Source organism: Octopus sinensis, linkage group LG2 (assembly GCF_006345805.1).
Source record: "Octopus sinensis linkage group LG2, ASM634580v1, whole genome shotgun sequence".
NCBI classification, from domain to species: Eukaryota; Metazoa; Mollusca; class Cephalopoda; order Octopoda; family Octopodidae; genus Octopus; species Octopus sinensis.
In genome coordinates this window covers 141,352,957-141,367,535 of record NC_042998.1, presented here as the reverse complement: position 1 = coordinate 141,367,535, position 14,579 = coordinate 141,352,957, and positions in this window count along the sequence as shown.

The following is a 14,579-nucleotide window of genomic DNA, read 5'->3' as shown; positions in this document are numbered from 1 at the left end:
ATGAAAGGAATCCCTTAAATAAAGTATGATTTTTAAAAAAACCTTGGAAACCTAGGGAATAATGCCCTAAACGGAAGAAGTATTTTCATCCGGAAAAATATAATACATACGTACATGTATTGTCAATAGTTTATATTATGTTTTTCATAATTTGTATTCTTATCTTATATGTATTGAATTATAAGGTGTATGTATGCTATTAAGGTTCTCATTTTGTTAAATGAATAAATAATTCAACATTCTAATATCCGAAAGTTGATGAACAAGCTAAATTGTTTCTCCATTTTCGTATTTGTATTATATGTTGTAACAACAATATATATATATATATATATAATATATATATATATATATTTAAAGGTCACAATACATGTATTAAAGCGCTACTAATAGTTTCATATGTTGAGAACGCTCACACATATTCTTCAGGTGCAAACCACCTATCATAACGAACTGAAGAAATTTGAGTAATAAAAGAAACGCGAAAAATCTGAGAAAGCAGCATATAGAAAATGCCGACAGTAAACAACGGAAAACGAAAAACGGAAAACGAAAACCGAAAAACAGAAACTAAAATGTCAAAATTAAAAAGTAAAATGGTATAAGAGCCATCAGACCTTAAATGGTAAAGATGGAAAGATATCGAGTCAGTCAGGAATAGGCGGAATTTTCCAATTCTTCAAAATATATTTATACGTATGCATGCAACCACTGAAAATTTCTGACCTGGAGTTCAATAGAGCGTTAGGAATCTGAACAGGATCTACTCTCTTTCGCCAAACAAAGTCTACATTTATTCGATCCAATCACATAAGGTGTAGATTTCTCAGTTACTTTCCATTTAATCCCTGCGGTATTTCGTTATCCATCAAAGTCCATACGTAGCTAGCTTTACTTTTGTCCCTATGTCGGAAGGAGGGTAGATGATTGGCATAGCGATTTTTAAACTCACCTACACGGATCACTGCATGATATATATATATATAGATTGATAGATAGATAGGGATATATATATATATATATATATATATCTATATATATATAGATAGATAGATAGATAGATAGGTAGATAGATAGATAGATAGATAAAACTTGGAAGTGGATGCGTGGCGTTCGATCATATGATAACAAAATAATATATAAACATATGCATAGGCGCAGGAGTGGCTGTGTGGTAAGTAGCTTGTTTACCAACCACATGGTTCCGGGTTCAGTCCCACTGCGTGTCACCTTGGGCAAGTGTCTTCTACTATAGCCTCGGGCCGACCAAAGCCTTGTGAGTGGATTAGGTAGACGGAAACTGAAGAATCCCGCCGTATATATGTAATATATCTATATATATATATATATATATATATATATATATATATATATGCGTGTGTGTGTTTGTGTGTCTGTGTTTGTCCCCCTAGCATTGCTTGACAACTGATGCTGGTGTGTTTATGTCCCCGTTACTTAGCGGTTCGGCAAAAGAGACCGATAGAATAAGTACTGGGCTTACAAAAGAATAAGTCCCGGGGTCGAGTTGCTCGATTAAAGGCGGTGCTCCAGCATGACCGCAGTCAAATGACTGAAACAAGTAAAAGAGTAAAAGAGTATATATACATACATATATCTACATACCTACATCTATATGTATATATACATGCATACATGGGTACAGGATACCAAAAAGACGTTGAACACAATGAGAAACGAAAACATAAAAGCAAAAAGATGAAAACGGACTTTTTTTCAAACAACGAAAGAACAGAGTACAAGACATACAACACAAGGAATATTCCCCTTCTTCAGCTGTCCCTGTTTCGGCTACTCCGCGTTTTGAAGGTAAGGACAAGATGCGACTTCGTTGAAACAGTCATTCCCGCAAAGCAAATCAAATAAAATTTGGGATTTTTTGCAGAGGGGTAAAAGTGGTAACAAGAACAAGACAGTAAAAACAAAACAAGACAGTAAAACCAATGCAAATAAAAACAGTAAAAGACAGGACAAGGAGAATAACACAGTAAAAACAAACGATGGGGGCTATTATGCCGAGATGATGGAAAAATTATTTTGAACGCATTGGTAACTATATGCATAGTATCATATAAACATATACATACATACGTAAAAACATTATTCTACTTCTTTTGCCAATAGTGTATATTTCAGTAAGCTTATTGTCCCATTAAGAATTTTTTTACATTTGTGCCACTTTTACCTGTGCCATTAATACCACTCACTATGAATGAGTGATAAAGGAAACCGCTTTGCAGGCACGTGGTTTTTACGTTTAATCCCTCTGCATAGCAACTTTGGCAGGTGTCTCCTACCTAGTGAATGAATTTAGTTGGCTGAAACTGTGTGGAAACTCGTTGTAGAACCTTGAGCAAATACTTTTTGCAACTGCTCCGGGCAAACCAAATCCCTGTGAATGATTTTGTTGGATGGAAACTGAAAGAAACCCATCATGTATGTCTATCTATCTATCTATCTATCTATCTATCTATCTATCTATCTATATATATATATATATTATTATTATATATATATATATATATATATATATATAATATATATATATATATATATATATTGTGTGTCTGTGTTGTCCCCCTAGCATTGCTTGACAACCGATGCTGGTGTGTTTATGTCCCCGTTACTTAGCGGTTCGGTAAAAGAGACCGATAGGATAAGTACTGGGCTTACAAAAGAATAAGTCCCGGGGTCGAGTTGCTCGATTAAAGGCGGTGCTCCAGCATGGCCGCAGTCAAATGACTGAAACAAGTAAAAGAGCAAAAGAGTATATATACATACATATATCTACATACCTACATCTATATGTATATATACATGTATATATGGGTACAGGACACCAAAAAGACGTTGAACATAATGAGAAACGAAAACATAAAAACAAAAACATGAAAACGGACTTTTTTTCAAACAACGAAAGAACAGAGTACAAGACATATATATATATATATATATATATATATATATATATATATATATATATATATATATATATATAATATATATATATATAAATAATTAATAAGGGTGAGAGAATTAGATACTAATTTAATAGTATATCTATTCAACACCAAGTGGCCTAGTGCTCCGAGAAACCTGGATTATTATAATATTTTATAATATATATAATATTTTTACAAAATAAATATAAAGAGTGGTCACTATATGGCTCACTCTAGCACCAGTTAATCCAAAAGGTTTCAACACAAAAATACATGTTTCCCATGAAAGTCAGTACGATTGTTAGCTTACACGGACTGTTAGTTGGGGCATTTGAATTATAACGTCGGATGTAATCAATTGACCACACGCGTAGTTATCGTTATGGTAAAATCTGGCGTGTGATTGAGTGGATTTCATCCAGATAGTTTTGGCTACGAGCTACAAGTGGATTTTTTTGTAAGAAAATTACATTTAATCATTAATAGCGAAACAATTGTCCCAAAATAATCTGTATTTTTGTTATTTTTTATTTGCCCTGTCCGGTGAGCTAACAATCGTACTGACTTTCATGGGAAACATGTATTTTTGTGGTTGAAACCTTTTGGATTAACTGGTGCAGAGTGAGCCATATAGTGACCACTCTCTTATATTTATTTTGAAATATTATAATATATTATAAAATATTATAATAATCCAGTTTCTCGGAGCACTAGGCCACTTGGTGTTGAAAGATTTACTATTAAATTAGTATCTAATTCTCTCACCCTTATTAATTAATTATAATTATGCTGCATTTATTTCTAAATGCTGTATTTGTTTTCCGTGAAAGTTTTGGCGCGCTGTTAGTTGGGGCATGCATTTGAATATAACGTCGGATGTAATCAATTGAACCACACGCGTAGTTATCGTTATGGTAAAATCTGGCGTGTGATTGAGTGGATTTCATCCAGATAGTTTTGGCTGACGAGCTACAAGTGGATTTTTTTTGTAAGTAATTACATTTAATTCATTAATAGCGAAACAATTGTCCCAAAATAATCTGTAGTTTTGTTATTTTATTTGCCCTGTCCGTGTGAGCTAACAATCGTACTGACTTTCATGGGAAACATGTATTTTTGTGGTTGAAACCTTTTGGATTAACTGGTGCTAGAGTGAGCCATATAGTGACCACTCTCTTATATTTATTTTATATTATATATATATATATATATATATTATATATATATCACTGCACATTCTTTATTTTCTCTCCTTGTTTCTTTCTGTGTTCCTTTCTGTGGAAGAGCGTAGGCTCGAAACATTAAAGACATTTTCACTTCCCGAGCGTTAAACTAATTCATCTGTTTGTTGTCTACACCACCTGTCTTCGTCTTATGTTTTTTTGTGAATTCTCCCAATATATATCATATATATATATATATATATAGTATATATATAGATATATATATATATAATTATATATATATATATATGAATGTGTGTGTGTTATTTTTTGCATTATGTCGTAGTAGTAGTAAATGAGAACCACTATCACGCAAGCGCTGTCCTTTGCTTCAAATCTTCCGTAGGAATATGCCACCTGTTCATGGAGGCATATTACCTTTTCGGAATCAGTTGAGGATTAGCGACAAGGATATCTAGTTGCAGAAATTCTGCCTCAAGAAATTCCGTCTGACCCATGCAAACGCTAAATGATGATGATGATGATGATGATGATGATGATGATGATGATGATGATGATGATGATGATGACGACGACGACGATGTCGAGGATGAGTTTAGATATTACCCTGACAGCCTATTCTGCAATTCCTGGCATTATTTAATTTACCAGAAGAAGGTTATATAATAACTAAGTTGTCATCCTATTATGAAGAATTGGTACCTTTCTGCTTGGTTATTAAATCGTGTGGCGTTTGATTCAGTCCAATCCAATGTTTATCGACCGTTCCAGTACTGCCGTTGTTGTTATCATTTCACTAATCGATAACAGACCATTAACATTTGAACATTTTCAATATTCAATGCAAAAAGTATTCACAACTGACTAATCGAGGAAGAAGGGCCACCAGCAACGATACCAACAATAAAGAAGACTTTGTGTGTGTGTGTGTGTGTGTGTGTGTGTGTGTGTGTTTTATGTGTGTGCGTGTGTGTGCGCGTGTGCGCGTGTGCGCGTGTGCGCGTGTGCGCGTGTGCGCGTGTGCGCGTGCGAGCATGAGCATGGATACGTACGTGTGTTTGTGTACGTATTATATATATATATATATATGTATGTATATATTATATATAGGTATTATATATATATGTGTATTATATATAGGTATTATATATATGTATATAGAGATAAATAAATATATATATCCATATGGTATAAAAGGTATTGGTATCTAGAAGACCCAAGGAGTGGCTGGTAACACTAAGTAAGTGCTATGGACAGACTGAAGTTAAACTCTTGGTTTGATAGTGATACGAGTGAAGAGTTTAATGTGGGTCGTGTAGTAGCATATTTTTCAGGACAATTATAAGGAAAAAGATATAGATATAGTCTTGCAGCTGTTTCTGGGATATTATGGATATCCCTTCATCAAAGACGATGTGAGATGGTTAAATAGAGGTAAATATTTGAATTCGAAATAAGGAATTATGGAAAGGGAGGTAATAGGGAATATAGAGAGAAATAAGAGAATGAAGGTAGAAATACAATATAAAATAAATATAGATATTGTAGTTGCAGTTCCATTATTCGAGGAAAATGGTGTATAGAAGTGGTAAATAAGTTTCCTGTAGATGGATGTAAGTTCCAGTAGTAGTTCATGTTCAGTCATTTTAAAATATGGAGCCGTGGATTCTGAGTTGCTCATTTGAAAGTGCCTTGTGGTGTGAATAAAAATTTGAGAATGTATTGGTAGTATTTGTGGGTAGATGGGAGTAGAGAGATGCGTATGATTAGAATGAGGAGATGGGTTAAAATGAAAACAGGAAGAAAAATGAGAGGAAGGAAGAGAGAGAAAAAAGAGAAAAATGAAGAGTGAAAAAGTGAAGAAAGGGTGAAAGAAGAGAGAAAAGGAGTGTTAGTTGGTGGTCAAGATAATGTGAGGGAAGGGTGGGAGAGGAGTGGGGAAGAGATAGGAAGAGATGAGAAGGTAAGGAGTGAATAAATGTGAGATATATGAGTAAGGGTGATTTGATAGAGCTGCATTAAAAGGAAGTTTTTCCAGAAATCCTGTCCTTTACCTATTGTTTCTAGCATGTCCGAAGTGACATTTGCACACCCACCTTATTTTTTTCCTAAAATTCTTCTGATTCCTATGTTTTCGACACAGGAGGTTAGGATTTAGCCCCCAAAACACGTTCTCAACATTTCATTTTCTCCCTCCCCACTCCAATTGCTTCATTGTTTACTTTTTTCCAAATTTGTTTGGTAATCTACGTAGAAAAAGACAGTGATTATGAATCTTTAAGAATTTTTTTCTTCCTTTTTTTCTTAAAGAAACACTAAAATCTCTTTCCCAAACATCCAACCATCACTTCACTACTTTGAAAAAGCCACAAACTTCCAGTGTTTTACTTTTAGCATTTTGGAAAGCGAGGAAGTTTCTTCAAAAATTATGTCGTTTACCTGTTGTTTCTTGCAAATCAAGTTTTCTGGTGGTGGTCTGGTATTTTTTACGTCAACTATTACATATGCGTGAAACATCAAACGAAAGTGAGATATTAGGAAGCTTTAGCTTTTTGAAAGCGGGTAGGTGATGGGAGGAAAAATCAAACTAAGAAAAAAATTTCCAAATTCGTAATCTCTCTATTCTACGTCGATAAAAAAAATTCGGAAAAAGTTACAAATTAAGAAATTGCAGCGGGGTTGGGGATATATTAAAATTTTGAAAACGTGATTTCTGGGCAAAATCGCATTAACCCCCCTATTATACGATGAAACAATACATAGTTTGTGATCCTTCTGAAGAACAGAAAGCAGTTTCATGCAAGCCAATGCAAATAGTACCCCCTACCCCCCCACTCGCCTTCACTTTTAAACGAACAATAACCTCCATTACGCCAATAATCCAGTTTACTATATATCAGCTGTATCGATTCTGCCCATAAGAAAGGAACAAATAATACAATGTGGCTGTAGGTCACAACAACCGAACAAGTGTGTGTGTGTGTGTGAGACGTCCTGTACCTATATATGCATATATATATATACACACAGGCACACTCATATATAATATCATTTATATTATTATTTAATTGAACACTACACATCCATTTCCAAGTAAGTTTATTAACCTTTTTGATGCGACTCCACTCTATACTGTTTTCTTCCACCATCCTTCTCTAATTCCCTTTTCTCCCCTTCACCCGCCTCTCTCCTCTTTTTCTCTTTTACTTTCTCTCATTGCTCACACGTGACCATTGTCCATCTTTCTTTTCTTCACATGACCATCTTTCTTTTCCCTGCACGGACGTTTAAAAGACTAGACGTATTTTCTCTCTCTCTCTCTTCTATCTTTTCTCTTATCAAAAAAAAAATTTCTCCCAGCGTTCACTATTTTCCTCTCGTTCTGGTCTAAAGACCCCCCCCCCATGTTTGTTTTCGTTCGGCTTTCTTATATATCTCCACTGTCCTGTTTTTGTTCCCAACTTTGACCCTCCATAAATCCAAAATTAACCACACAACCATGTTGTAATAAATATAATTTTTTAGGATAATTTTATCATTTACTTGTTTTAGTTAATAGGCTGCGGCCATGCTGGGGCACCGCCTCGAAGAATTTTAGTCGAACGAATCGACCTCAGTACTTACAATTTTTTAGTAAAGCCTTGTACTTATTCTATCAGTTTCTTTTGCCGAGCCGCTAAGTTACGGGGACATAAACACCAAAACCGGTTGTCAAGCGGTGGTGGGGGACAAACACGTACACAAACATGTACACAAAGACAGAGATAAACACGTACACAAAGGCGCACACACACACGCACATGCACGCACGCGAGCACACACATGCACACGCACACATACACGCACACACACACATTTACACAGCTGACGTCTTTCAGTTTCCATCTACCAAATCCACTCATAAGGCTTTGGACGGCCGGGGGCTATAGTAGAAGATACCTGCCGAAGATGCCACGCAGTGGGACTGAACCCGGAGCCATGTGGTTGGGAAGCAAGTTTCTTACCATACAGCCACGCCTGCGCCTAGTACACTACTATCAGCCATCATGCATGAGACAGTAACATATACCATACTTTTACTAATACTTTCAGGTGACCGTGTAGTCGCCAGCAGACATAGACATAATCTGAGGTTCGTCACTCTTGACTCGGTGGAACATCGAAGATGACAGGCAGAGGAAGAGAGAGGCTTGCACCTGGTTGGTATTCGTTGCAGTTGACAAGACTAAAGTAACATGAAATTAAGTGCCGAGTTCAAGAACACGATGTATCACATGGTCCAGGAATTGAACATATCTCGTTATGATCATGAGCGACATTCCTTATCCGCTTGGCTATGTACTTCCACAGAATTGTTGAAGCGATTTAACAATTCAAAGATGCCATATGCATTAAAATTAAAAAATTTTTTAAATGTATTAAATATGCATTAAAATAAAAAGAAAAAAAAGTTAAGTAAATTTTAATATTTTATGTAGGAGAATTAAAAAGTTAATTTGAAAGGAAAAACAGAAAATCAGTATTAGTCGCATTATTCTCCTTTTCCACCAACCCTTTCCCATTACATATATTGCTAACAGCAGTCCTTCCTAACGATACCCCTGTCAGCCTCCCAGCATTTCCATCCTTACGTCCATCACATTTCGTCCTCAGCACTGTGCACCTCACGCCACAAACTCTTGCACCTCGCGCCACAAACTTCTTCACATCATTTCTGCTGCCACCTATTACTTCCTTTGATCCACATCTACTTTCTCCACCTTCTCTCGCTGACATTCACATTTGACCTTCGTCACTCACTCTACCTCCCTACCTCTCTCTCTATCTGCACTCATCTCTCGTACTCCTACAAACGTACTCACCCATACCACTTCTTTTTTATGCACTTTTGGGTAACTTAACGGTATGGCCTCACACATCTTCACCAACATCTTCGTTTTCCAGTCAGAGTAGCCATGTATCTCCTCTACAGCAAGACACCTGTTTCTGTCCCTTTATCATACTCTAACCTCTCATCATCTGGCATAAAACCACCTCCCTCAACACTACTCTACACCTTACTTGAGGGCTCTTGTCTTGTGAGTTACCTGTTGTCCTTACTAGAGCTGGTGCCACGTAAGAAGCACCCAATACACCCAGAAAAGTGGTTGGTATTAGGAAAAGCTCTAGAAACAATGGTATAGCAGGCATCGAAACCTGATGTAGTCCCCAAGCTCGCCAGTTCCTGTCGAACCGCCCAACATTTACCAGCATAGAAAACGGACTTTGAATGATAATTATCTCAAGGGAGACAACTTGAAACATGTTTGAGTATTATTCTGACCTCATCTAATATAGATCATGCCTAACAGATCACTTGATAGATTATTATACTACTACAGAAGCACATATTAGTGGCAATGGAATATGAAAAACAAAATAAAAAGACAAAGCCTGCTATAAACATTCATAGAAACATGAATTACTTGACAACGAATTGCTTTAGAAAGGTAGATCATTTGTTTTTGTTTGGTTGTAAGAGACAAAGAGAGAGGGGGGGGAGGGAGAGAGATGTGAGAAAGAAAGAGAGAGATGGAGAGGGAGGAAAGGGGAGAGAGGAATGTTAAAATGTGAAAACTCTTCATTTATCTGTAATAAAAACTTCAATTAAATAGGAAACGTTTTGTTTACCTTACCAAGAAAACATTACCAGATATAAGCGAAATGCAAAACACCTGTTATATATATATATATATATTATATACATATATTATATATATTATTTATGATATATATATATATATATATATATTATATATTACATATATTATATATTATATATTACATATTATATATAATGTTATATATATATATGTGTGCGTATATATATATATATATACACACACACAATTATATATAGACACATACACCGCATACATTACATATACATATATATATATATATATATCTATATATTATATATATATATATATATACACACGCGCGCGCGCACATATAAACTTCAGCATGTGTAACATGGGTTGATTTTTATTTCATCTTGTATATATAACTCTATAATGTTTGGTTGTGGTAATGGTGTTTGACTTTCTGTTACAACAACAAACAACAAACGAAAAAAAAAAAAAAAAAATCCAAAATCCCTGACTTCATACATATTGATGGACTCCGGTTTGCAAGAGCCAGCCATGCTTCCTGTCCCATTTCCCGCTTCATTGAATGTTACATTCCAATTCCCAGCAGTGATTTGTTGGCTTTTATCTAACACTAATATATTATTGGAAATAAAACGTGTCAACATCAGTGAAAACCCATGCACATTACGTGAGTGCATACACACGCAGATACTTTCATGCACACATGCGCTTACACAACAACAACACAAGACAAATCATTTGCACACGTTAAACGTATGTCTATATATGCATAGGTATATCTACATGTATTCACACATGCACACACACACATATATATATATATATATAATATATATATATATATATATATATATACACATATATAAATTCACACACACATACATTCATACATACATACATACATACATACTACATATATAATTGTGTGTGTGTATGTGTGTGTGTGTGTGGTGTGTGTGTGTGTGTGTGTGTGTGTGTGTGTGTGTGTGTGTGTGTGTGTGTGTGTGTGTACGTTGTGTACGTTTGATAATAAACAATATATAGAACTGTAAAGGTAAGTATATATATTAGTAACTTTTAACTTCCGCTGATTAAAAAATAATAATTAATCTATCTACGCACACACACACACACACACACACACACACATGTACTCACACACATTTACACATAAATATACGCATATATATATGTGTATGTATATATATGATATATATATGATATATATATATATATATAGAGAGAGAGAGAGAGAGAAGGAGAAAGAAGGAAAGAGAGCATAGTTACATTTATTGTCGCTTATATTATTAACGCCTTTCATGTATTTTTTGGTTGCAGCTTTCGTTAGAAGCATTTGATGTAGTAATACATGCGTATGTTGTCTTAAGGGATAATTTTTTCTGACTGGTTTTGTTCATACAGCCTTAACAACATGCTAAACCAAAGTTCTCTTGCTATATCCATAAGTCATAAAAAAATCTCCAACGATCGAAACGTTTTTTCTTTATTTTTGTATTCGTTTTTGTTTTAAATTCATTAATAATATTTCGCTAACCAAATATGTCTACGTTATTACGAATCTTAACAAGCAGACGTTCAACGTACCACTCAACCTGAACTGTGATGAAAATGTATTTTAGAAACTAGGGCGAACTCTTACGAACCTAAGGTTGAGGATAAGATAAGAGAGATGGGGGGTCAGACGCGAATACCTCTCTCGTTAACGGAAGTGAAGGAGAACGATGTTTCCTAGCTTGCGTACCTCCCTCGTTTCCATCAACGACGCTGAATATTTAGAGGCTCCAATCAGTGAGCCACGGTTCTAACGGACAGCTAAACCTAAATAACCATGTGTACTAGTCTAGTTTTGTGTTTGTATACACACACACACACACACACACACACACACATATATATATATATATATATATATATATATAATAAAAGGCTTCCAAATAAGGAAGCGTAGTGCTAGAAACACAAAAAGGGATAAATTCATGAAAGGAATGAAAATTAAAAACATTTACCATCTCAGCTATATCCCAGACCGAACGGTTTCTACCTCTTTTTTAGCAAACACACAGAATATATTTGCCAGGCCAGGTTCTTCAGTTCTTCAACATATTTTATTATGTTTTAATATTGCTTGATAAATTTGTTCGTAAATCTCTTACCGGCATCCTCTCTGTTCGCCGGGTATGGTTTGCGTCTGCGCAGAGGTTTGAAATGTTAAGGTATACAAACCGTTAGATCTACATGTGCTTCTAACAGTCTGTGCGTCTAGGATTACGAAGGCTTCCCACTGAAGAACCTGGCCTGGCAAATATATTCTGTGTGTTTGCTTAAAAAGAGGTAGAAACCGTTCGGTCTGGGATATAGCTGAGATGGTAAATGTTTTTAATTTTCATTCCTTTCATGAATTTATCCCTTTTTGTGTTTCTAGCACTACACTTCCTTATTTGGAAGCCTTTTATTATATTTCTATACGAAAAATATATAGTCTAACGACTAACTCGTCTTTTGTGCTAGGCCAGTGGTAATAATAATTTATTTTATTACCCTATGATATATATATATATATATATATAATATATATATATATATATATATATATATATATATACATACATACATGCATATATTCACATACACACGCACACGCAAAAACACTCTTATTTGTGGACTAATAACTTAACAATGCTACCAATGGTTTCATGCTTGCAGTTTGCAATTTTTCAAACGTTCCACTTGGTAATATGAGTCCATATTGACTGAGAATATGGTTAGTCACCAAATGCGGTATTGAGCACTCATTCTCACTATTCGATACTAATGTGTGTATACGCGTGTGTTTAGAGAGAGAGGCGGAGAAATAAAGAGAGGGAGAGAGAGAAAGAGAGAGGGAGAGAGTGACGTGGCTAAGGCACAGGTGTGGTTATGTGACGTTAGGCAACTTGCTTATACTGCTGAATTTCCCTCGATCTGGCAGTCTAATAATGCGATTTAACTCTTCCCAGAGTTACCTCGCTTCGGTATTTCCCATTGATAAAGATTAAAGAGCTAGAAACGTTGCATCTGGAGATCCGACAGATGGCAACATTGAGCAGATATGGCGTTTTTACACCTTTTACCGTAAGAGAATTTTTTCTCTATGGGAATTTACCTTGAGAAGTAGAAATATGTTACAAGCATATTTTAATTAACTTCAAGTTTGCTTATACCTAAACACTGCTTTAAACATACACATATATATTTAATGAAGGATATGGATTTATCTAATCCAGTGATAATCACGAAATAGCTCCTTGAGTGGATCCAATTACAAACCACATAGTAAACCAACACGTGGGTGTGTAATGTCGAGTCCCATGCAGCTGAAATCCAGCAAATTCAGTCAGTGAAAGTTATTTCATGAAGAGTATATAGAATAGAAAGAAAGTCAGGTGTGAGATGTATATATTTATTTCACCAGCTGATATCCATAGGATAACGGCCGTTTCGCAGCCCAAAAGGCGTCACCCTATGGATATCAACTGGTGAAATAAATATATTCATCTCATACCTCCTGACTTTTTTATATTAATCCCTCTTTCTCTTTCTTTCTCTCTGACTCTCTCTCTCTCTCTCTCTCTCTCTATATATATATAATATATATATATATATATATATATATATATATATATAACATATATATATATATATATATATATCGATCTGATCGAATATAGCCATCTTCTATGAATTAACAGCTTTATGTTACTAGAAGAAATTATTGGAAGTTTAAAGGTGTGTCTTTCAATTTTGTTTGTTTTTGTTTTTCCTGTTCAGGTTAACGTAGTTGCTGACGAATAAGAACAGTTGTGTAGAGATTCATAAGAAACAAGTTTTTTTTTTCTTTTTTATAAATTATTTTGTCAGTAGGGCCACCAAGACTGGTGAGAAGGATGAAGGAAATTATTCTTGAAACTGCAAGCTTGACCTGAATGTTCGGATCATCTATAAAGCCTAACCAGCCACTGGGGGTCAATGTTATCAATTTGCTCACTCTTCCTAACATTGCTGGCCTTGTACCGAAATGTGAAAGAATTATTAGTCAATTAGTTAATCAATCAATTGTTCAAATAAATCAATCAGTTGGTTTGATTTGGTTTGGTTTGGTTTGGTATGATTTGCTTGCTAGAGTCCTTTCGTTGTTATTCGCAATCTCATTAATGACATGCCTTCGTTACTCCAGATCTGCGTTGTTGTTTGGAAGGGCACAGAATTTCAGCTTACCCGTGTCACCACTAACCCTAGAGCCGGCCCTGCACACCACATACTCCCACATACGCATAAACACAAAGAGAAAGAGAAAGTAACATATCTTTATGCGTAACACATTTTTCCCAATAAGCTTAAACAAATGCTCTTCTACTTTAGTTCTCTTTTCCTCATATCTATCTGCCTCTACCTCCCACCTCGCACTTTTGGGCACTCGATGTGAATTGCGTATGTACCTATTAAATCTTATTCCTATCCCTTACGTCAATCTATGCACTACAATTCCTCTCCTACAAAAAACTATAAATTTCGTTTCCTTTCTGTTTCACTAACCTCCTATCAACACTATTTCCGTTCAGTTACACCCTCTCTTCTTATCGTTCTCCTAAATCCTCAGCAAATATATCTTTGAGAGAAATCGCACAGAATCGCACAGGACAAAGAATAAAGCTAGCGTTAACATAATTAAAGTAGAGTGTTTAAAAGAAAATGGCTTACGAATTTTCTAGATATAACTAGCA